Source organism: Cryptomeria japonica, chromosome 8, assembly GCF_030272615.1.
Source record: "Cryptomeria japonica chromosome 8, Sugi_1.0, whole genome shotgun sequence".
In the NCBI taxonomy this organism is placed as follows: domain Eukaryota; kingdom Viridiplantae; phylum Streptophyta; class Pinopsida; order Cupressales; family Cupressaceae; genus Cryptomeria; species Cryptomeria japonica.
The window spans coordinates 663991021-664001086 of NC_081412.1; positions in this window are offsets into that span (position 1 = coordinate 663991021).

Sequence of the window (10066 nt, forward strand, 5' to 3'; positions counted from 1 at the left end):
CAGAAATAGCTAAACATGTAGCTCTAACCGAGCAACCTTTATTATTGCAGTAGTGAAGTTGTGGATGCCATCCCCACCACAATTTTTCTCTCTAACTAGAGTTTCTGCGTAACCAAAATCTTTGTGTTATGGAGTGAAATGTGTATGGATGTAATTTCTATAATTGTGTTTTGGCTTTATATATTATGAGATCAACTATATACAGTTTATGTTTATCAGTAAGATTGTTTTTGAAGAAAAGTTTTGAAGTACTGATTCAGCCCTCCCCTCTCTGTACATTAGCTTTTATTGTTGAACCTAACACTTGTATGAAGGTGATGTGCAAGTTAAAGTTACTAAGTTGCAGAGTTTGAAAGGAAAGTATGAAGCATTGAAGATGAAAATATATCAACCTTTATGGCTAAGGTGAATGATCTTGTCATGAATATCAAATGTGTCGGTGGAACCCTTGAAGAAGATGAGATTGTTGCTAAGTTGCTGAGATCATTTCCTCCTACTTACAAACATAAGGTAGCTGCTATTGATGAGATCCAAAGTGTGACTATTGTGACTAGATAAATGTTGGTTGGAAAGCTTACTACATGTGAGTTGAGTGAATTTGGAGAATCACATGGGAAATCTAAGACTACATTCAGAGCCTCTGTATCCGGTAAAAAAAAGTATGATTCGGGAGAAAGTTTTTGTTGGGTATCTAGATTTGAAAGAGAAAAGAGAGAGATGGAAGAGTAAGAAAGAGAATTGGATGAACTTGAAGCCCTTATTGCTCAAAGATTTCCTAAAGGAGCTGGTAAGAATGATGGAAAGTTACCTGTGAAATGTTTCTCTTATAATAAGATAGGAAATTTTTCTTCTAGGTGCCCCGAGAGAATGTCTAGATATGATAAGCATGAAATGAATGATAGATTTGACAAGGATGATAGATATGAGAAGCATGATAAGTATGATAAGCCCTACCGGAAGCACAAAAATCAAAAGTGGTGCTATTATGTTGCTGATGAGGGTGTGATAGATGAAGAATCAGAGAATAGGATTTCAGAAGACGAGTTTGTATTTCTTGCTATCAATGAAGATGTTGTGATATTAGTGAATCCTAGAAGATTCATTGTTGAGGAGAAAACTTTAGCTACTAAGATTGAAGAGAAAGATGAATGGGTGATTGACAATGGTTGTTCACATCATATGACAGGTGATAAAAGAAAATTTGTAAGTGTGGAAAGGTATGATGGTGGGATAGTGAGATTTGGAGATTACAAAGCTTGTGTGATTTGTGGTAGAGGTTCTATATCTTTCAATGGTAAGAATAATACTGATGATGTCTTGTATGTTGAAGGATTGAAGCATAATATTTTGAGTGTTGGACACATGGTTGAAAAGGGATATGATTTGCAATTCAAGAATGGTAAATGTAAGATCCTAAATGCCTCTAGTATAGAGATTGCATCAGGTACTAAAACTAAAGGTAATATCTTTCACTTTAATGGCAGTGAGAAAAGTGTTGGCATTCTACACTCTTATGAGAATAGTTGATGTTGTCATTGATGGCAACCAACTGACTAGAAACCAATTGGCAATTATCTAGCCACCAACTGGCAGATACCGGCACCGGTATTAGATTTCTACATACACCGACACGTACTTCACTGACATCAGCAACAATGCATACCGACACTCAGGCCGACATGGAATAAACTTTTGTTTATTGTTTTGTAATGTAAATATCTTTTGTAAGCCGACATGGTATATTGTAAAAGACTCATATATGTATGAGATCTTATAGGTCATTTTAATGATAGAGAAGTATGAGATGGATGAGAAGTATAAGGCAATTTTGTATAAGGTAATATAGTTGACAGTGAAGGTTTTGGTTATTGTCTAAGCTTAAACCAGTACTGAACCTGGCATATGAGATGTTGTTTTGAATAGTACATTGTATTGGATTTTGATAATCCATTTTGTAGTCAGTGTGACTCCTATTTTGTGATTGAGCAGTGAGATCTAGGCTGTTGGCCTCCCTACATGTGCAGGCTCCTCATTGTAAGTAGTATTTATTCATTGGCCAAAGAGTAAATATTGTGGGTCACAAATCCCACCGAGGTTTTTCCCACACCGAGTTTCCTCATTAAATATCTTGTGTTATGGTGTGTTTCTATGATGTCTCTGTTATTCTTATTTGCTACATTAATTCTTATTTACTAGTACACTGTTTTGGGATGCAAAGTTTTAAATAAGTTTAAATATTCTGCTAATCGGTTAGACACTGATTCACCCCCCCCTCTCAGTGTCTTGGGATTGTCATTGAATCTAACAATTGCTATCAGAGCCTGGTCCTCTATTTTCAAAAGCCTAACATCTTGAGGAAGATTCTGACACCGATAAAAATGTAGAACTTAAGAAAATAGATGGAAGGATCTCTTGAAGATTGACATGATGCATCACATATTGATTCATTTGTAATTGATTTAATTTTAATATTGTTAAGCTGATCCAATACTTAAGTTGATTGCACCAAAATGTAATATAGATCATGTAAAGGATTCTTTAGGTCAATTGGACACATTGTCCAAATTCATTAGCGATAATGTAATAACAGTTGATAAGGTAAATGAGGACAAATTCAAAGAGAAAACTGAGAAGGAAAAGGATAAATTATTTGAGGACAGAATAAAGAAGTGCACATAACATATAAACACACTTTTACCAGCACTGAATACTACAATTTTGGAATATAAAGAGCTATACAAAGAAACATGCAAGCCACATCTATTGACAAAAGACATAGAAAAGGAAATAAGCAGAGTACAGAAGGAGATAGATGACATAGCTGATAACATAATTAGTTCATTTGAACCTATATCAGTTATTGAGAAGGAAATAGCAAGTTTTGAGGAGAAACTGGAGAAATTTGAGAAAGAGAAGACAAGGATTAAGGCTAATGCCAGAGAGCTTAAGTATAAACTTGGTCCTAAGTTGGACAATGTTATCTCTCTGAGATATGAGATCTCTAAGGCATTACTTCAAGGAGAAAGATCACCAGAAGAGCATATGCATCATCTCATCGGCATGATCCAATAGACTCAAGCAACCTTAAACGACAACAACAGATTCATGCAGAGTTTAAATTTGGTTTTGGCAGATATATTTCAGATTGTAACCAACCGGTTACAAACTTTAAGGTGAAATTTTTGCACTCGTTTGACAATTTTGACAACCTTTGTCATTGATGTCAAAGAGGGAGTAGTGGATAGAGAAAAATGTTTAATCAGAGGAGATCATCTGCTTAGGGGGAGTACATATTTTTGGTAACTTTTTGGACTTCACTTTTTGGAAATAGTTTTTGGATTTTTCTCATGAGTGTTGCCATCAATGCCAAAGGGGGAGATTGTTGGTATTCTACACTCTTATGAGAATAATGGTGCTGTCATTGATGGCAACCATCTGACAACCTTCTGGCACTCATCTGGTAAAGCCATCGGCAGGAACTGGCACTGGCATAGACATCTACATACACCGACAGACACTTCATCGACAACGACAACAATGCATACCAACACACCAGTCGACAGGGAATAAACTCTTGTTTATTGTATTTAATTGTAACTATCTTTTGTAAAGCCGACAAGGCATATTGTAAAAGACTCATATATATGTATAAGATCTTATAGGTCATTTTGTGTAAGAGTAGAGTTGTGAATTGTGTATAAGGTGATATAAGTGACAACGCAGGTTTTTGGTTATAGTGTGAGCTTAAACCGGTACTGAACCTAGCATAGTTGATGCTGATTTGAAGAAATACATTTTATTGGATTTCATAATCCACTTTTGTAGTTAGTGTGACTCTTATTTGAGCAGTGAGCTCTAGGCAGTTGGCCTTCCTGCATGTGCAGGCCCCTCATTGTAAGTAATATTTATTCATTGGCCAGTGAGTGAATATTGTGGGTCACAAATCCCACCGAGGTTTTTCCACACCGGGTTTCCTCGTTAAACATCTTGTGTTATGGTGTGTTTTCTATGCTATCTTTATTGTTCCTGTTTACTGCATTAATTCTTACTTACCAGTACACTATTTTGGAATACAAAGTTCTTAATAAGGTTAAATATTCTACTAACCGGTTAGATACTGATTCACCCCCCCCTCTCAGTATCTTTGGGACTATCATTAATCCTAACAAGAAATTGAAGATGATCTAAGGATTGCACAGGAATTCATTAAAGGAGTTCAGGAGAATTTTTCTATTGCACAAAATAAAAGAAAAGAACTTCACGAGAAGATGCAAGACAATGATGATGAAAAATAAACTCTTAGAGACATTGCAAACAAGTTGAGACAAGAAAATAGTAATATGAAGAATGAAATGCAAGATATGACTATGAGGTTATGTAAAGATATTGAAGACAGGAAGAAGAATGAAGAAGACTTGACTAGGAGACTTAATGATGGTGGAAATAAAAACCTGAGACTTAGTCATGAAAATGATATGTTAAAGATAGATTTGATTCACATGCAACATGATAAACTGAGCTTATGAGACAAGTTGGAATTCTGGAAAATGAGTTGGCTAGTGCAAATAAGAACAAAGACAAATTCAAGAAAAGTTCAGAAGAAGTTGATGACATGCTGAAGAGTCATAAGCCTAATGGAGATACTAATGGACTTGGATTCGAAGTTGGAGAAAGTTCTGGTATTGCAAACAATCAAGATCAGAACAAACCGTTAAGACAACCTAATGCTTACAAATTCAATGGGAAAATGTTTCAATTGCAATAAATACGATCATAGAGAAAATCAGTGTAGATTTAGAAATAATCAGAATATGAACTCATCCATCGGTCAATGTTCCAAATGCAACAAAGTTGGTCATAATTCAGAAAACTATAAAATGAATGTGAAATGCTATGTTTGTGGAAGATATAGACAATTATCTAATCAATGCAAATCACAAACCAGTCAGGGATATGGAAAGGCTATCCAGAGGAATAATGTGACTTCACCGCAAACATCTGGATAAGAGGTATTTTTCATAATGGCTACTTCATCTTCTATTCCTGAATTTATTCCAAACCCTACCATTGTGGAGAATGTGAAATGCCCTAGGCCCATATTCAAAATAATTCTTGAGATTGCGAAGCAAGATGACTCTCTAGGAGCTTTTTAAAAAATACCTAAGGGTGTAGCATTCGCAGAACACCCTAGGATTTACATACATTGCAATATAGAAGACCTAGGATATGAGGAGTTAATGGAAATGTTTAACAAGGTCATTTGTGATGAACATGGAATTGTTAAACCCGAACATAAGATTGTGGAAACTTTAGGTTTTGTGGAGATACTAAATATCCCTCAATTTCCAGAGGAAATGGTAAGAATTGTATTGAGTAGAGCACATGGAGAATTCTTATGGTTGGATTTTGTTTGTAAGATATCTCGACAAGTAATTAGGGCAGTTACTAGTTTACCCTCAACCGGTAGTAGACCTGATAAGACAAAGAAGATTCCCAATAAAATGGTGACAAGCCTAACCGGAGCAACATCTGACAATAGATCACTTAGAGTGAATGACATTAAGGACATTAATGTGAGATATGTAAGTATGGTCCTTGGATACAGAGCCACACATACTAATAGACTCAATTCTATTTCCACTCTTTACATTTACAGTGCACATGAAATGATAAACAACAATGCTAAGATAGATGTGTGTGAATGGTTAAAAGATGAGCTTATTGATAACCTGAAAAAGATTAAGGGAGACAAAAAGGGTACTTTCTACTTTGGAAACCTTCTGGTATGTTTGATGTTATATTTCACCAAGGAGATCCCTGGTGCAGGACCCAAAGACTTTGGTTATGATACACCGGTAGGAAAATAACTACATGAAGCTTTTACCGGCATGGGAATTGATAGAGATAATAACATAACATACTACTTTAAAACTTTCCAATCTAAGATGAGAGCTAGGGAAAGGATCCCTTAGAGCATAGTTGAGAAATATGACAAGCAAATCTGTTTTGTCATTAAAAGAGATGAAACCTGGATGGAAGCAGTAAGCCCTAGAACTATTTGGGTTACTGAAATGGGTTATGAGGTTGATTTACATGTTCTGGAAATGTATGCAAAAGCATTGCTTGAAGCACCTAGAGAGCCATCTGAAGAATTCTTTAGAAATGCAGAAACCATAGAGAATAAAGTGTCTATGCAGAAAAGGACTAAGAGAAGAGAAAAATTCATTAGGGATGCATCCAAGAAGGTAAAAGAAATCAAAGAGAATGTCATGAATCTTAGTAGCATATCGGCTAGTGAGCTTGAAGGACTTCAACCAGAGGCACATATTTCATCGGTTGACACATCTTCTGACAGTGAAAGTGGGAAGGTTGCTGAGTTCAAAAGAGTGGAAAGGAAAAGGAAAGCCTCACTGAAGCCTTCTCCTACTCTGAAGAAAACAAGGAATTTAAGGAAGAAACAACAGGCACTTAGGGAACCTAAGAAGAAGCTTACTCCAAAGAGAAAACAGACATCGGTTACCCCTTCATTGAATGATTTACTGAATGAAATAACAGAGGAAGCTAATTTATCTAATGTGAATAAATGGTATACTTCTTCAAATGATACTAACAGACACACTATTGAAGAAAGTATTGTTCTTCATTTAGACATTTATAAGAAAGTTTTGATTGAAGTTGTTGATGAGCTACCAAATGATCTCTACATGAGACTAGAAGCTAAAAGGCTATCAATGATGAAATTAGACAAGAAACTGAAAGTTGAAGCACTCTTGGCAGTTCATCTAGTTAAATCGAAGGAAGAAATTGATGAACTTATTTCTAAGGCTAACTGATCAATATTTGCTAGAGGACACCGACAAGTGAGCCTGATGGCAAGAAGAGTAAAGGAAATTGCTGAAGAAACAACAGATAATTGGGATATATTCTTTGTAGAGAAATAAAAATAAGAGGAAAAGATAAGACCTAAGAAGACATTTAAGGTTTATCAAAAGGACAAAGGTAAAGGAAAAATTGGTGGAGTTCCAAACATTAAGATTACTGACAATCTTCCACCGCCACCTTTGGATACTGGACTGGTACACTCAGAAGATCCACTGGTTATTGACACTGAAGGAATAAGATACAATGATACTAATCCTGAGTTAAAGATTCTTTTTACAATGAATGTGGATACACAAGAGGTAAACATTGTTGTGGATAAGGAAACCTCTGAAGTTAAGGCATACAATGTTGAAAATAGCAACATAGCAGAGGAACCGGTACAAACTATTGAAACTGAGACATCAACACAAATAGAGCAACCGACACAGACTAAAGAATGCACTGAAGATAAACGTACTAGCATAGGGCCACCAGAGACTGAGAATCCAATAGTTGAACTTTCAGAGAAAGAAACTGAGGCAGAGGTGCACATAAAGACATAGAAACCGAAAATCACAGAAACATTGCAATAGTCTGAGAAACCTTTAAAAGTTGAGATGCAAACACAGACTGATCCACCAGAAGAAAATGCAAGAAAATTGGACACATCTGATGGAAGCAAAGAGGTAATAAAAATGATTGGTCAGACATCTAACACATCTACAGGTGAATTGAGACCTACCAATGTTACAGAGGTACTTTTGGATTGAATTAAGAAGATAACAGATTGCAATGCATTGGCCTATAAGGCAATTGATAACACTCTACCTATTCTTAAGTTGATTGCACCAAATTATAAAACATATCACATTAAGGATTCTTTAGGTAAATTGGACACATTGTCCAAATTAATTGCTGATAATATAATAACTATTGACAAGGTGAATGAGGACACAATTAAGGAGAGAGTTGAAAAAGAGAAAAACAAATTCTTTGAAGACACTATAAAGAAATGTACAAATCATGTAAATACATTATTACCAATACTTAACTCTATAATTTTGGAACCACCAGTAAAGTAAAAGCGACAATGGGGGAAGGAGCAGTAAGTGGCAATGGGGGAATTCAAAATTCAAATTCTCTGCAAGGCGAGAACTCTGGTTCCAATGATGGTAGCGGCCAGATTGTAGTTGGTCCCATAGGAGAGAAGGATAAGCCTCCAGACTTTTCGGTAGCTGTTGCTATTCAATAGACTGGTGGTACTCTGCCAGAGAAGATAGTGGGTTCCTTTGGGCCCTTAGGGGAAGGGACTAGCGGGGGGCCCATCCCATGTGATAGCTCCGGGGAGAGCGGAAAAGAATAAAAAAAATGGTCTTCCCTCTTTGGAACTAGACCAACTCGTAAATCCTCATTTCCTCCTATCAAGAATATATTTGATCCTTCAGGAGGTAAGTTCGCTATCTCTATCCCTGATCTGGTTTTGGATCATAATATAAATAGTATGCTGTACTCCTTGGTAGGAAAATTTATGGGACCACGTCCTAACATTGAAGTTGTTAGGGCCTATATCAAACGAAAATGGGCCCTTAAGGGTAATGTTGAAATTTCGGCCTTACCCAAAGGCCTTCTGTCCTTTTCTTTCTCTTGCGAAGAAGACAAACTTATGATTCTTTGTGGAAGTCCCTGGTTGGTAGGAAAGACAACCTTGGTTCTTCATAAATGGCAACCGAATCTGAATATGAATGACTCTCTCTTGACACAAGTTCCAGTTTGGGTAAAGCTGCCAGGCTTGCCTCTGGAATATTGGGTAGAAAGTATCTTCTCTGGAATTGCAAACTCTTTTGGTGAACTACTTTCTATAGACCCAGTAACGGCTTCAAAAAGGAGACTCACTCATGCTAGTTTTTGTGTAGGGATAGCCCATGATGCAGATATGCCAGAACAGATAGATTTAGTATCAAAGCTGGGAACATGGAAGCAACATATTGAATATGAATCTATTGCCTTTGCCTGCTTCCATTGTAAAAAAGTAGGGCTCTGGGTGAAGTCCTGTCCCATTAAACCCGAGGCAGAATCCAGGTAGCCTAAACCCCATTCTGAGAACCAAAGGGCACCAAAAAAAATGGTATGGCAAGTTAAAAACTCAGAAAGTAAAGAAGAAAACTCAAATCATTTTAATCCCTTGGGGGAGAAGAAGGAAGTTCCCTTAGCCTCTATCTCCAGTCCTTCAACCTAGGAAGCTCTGAGAAATGATTAAACCTTTGTCAACCTTCCGATTACTTCTCAAACAAGGGAGCAGAAAGATCAGACTCATTACCCAAATGATATAGTTGAAGTGGTGGCTGATACTTGTGAAGGAAATGAACTGCAAGAGAAAAATGATCAACCAGAGGAAGGAGAAATCCCTATCTCCCAAGAAGAAAAGACTGATTCCTCTCTGCTCATGCCTAGTCTTGAAATACAAGAAGCCCAAAAATGTTCAATTTTGGGTCTGAATCTCTCAGACTTAGACTAGAGTTCAAAATCAGCTAACAGTGATTTAAATGATTCAAATGCTTCCAGAACCCCTAATTGGGGAAACGAAGAAGAAATTTCCAAAATCCTAAGCAACCCGGTAGTGGCTTCTGAGATAGACGCTAAGTGGAAAATACCAAAGCAAAGGAATAAGAAAGGAACTACTCCCTCAACTTCTCTTCTAAGGAAATCTAGTAGAATAGCTCAAGTGGATGCCAGGTATACCTCCTCCTCCCTAGGTCATCCCTTTAATCACACAGTCAGAAACAAGGAGGCTAGCAAGAACATTGCAGATGGAACCCAGAAGACTCTTAAGGAGTTAGGAATTGGTAAGTAACTATGAAGATTATTTCTTGGAATATTAGGAGACTTAATAACCCCCATAAGCATGACATTATCAGGAACATGATAAGGGATAGTAAACATGATATATTTCTAATTCAAGAAACCAAAATGAGTAAAGAAAAAGTTGAATCATTGAAGTTTTTCAAAAATGGAAATGTCAGTGGCGACAGTTCTGAAGGTGCCTCAGGAGGTATAGCTACCATTTGGAATCTTAATTCTGTCAAAGGGCATGTTATCATCTAGGACAACAACTTCTCTTGTATCAAATTTGAGCACCTAAAAGATGGTACTTCATGGGTCCTCACCAACATTTATGCTCCCAACACCTTGAAGGCTATAAATTCCT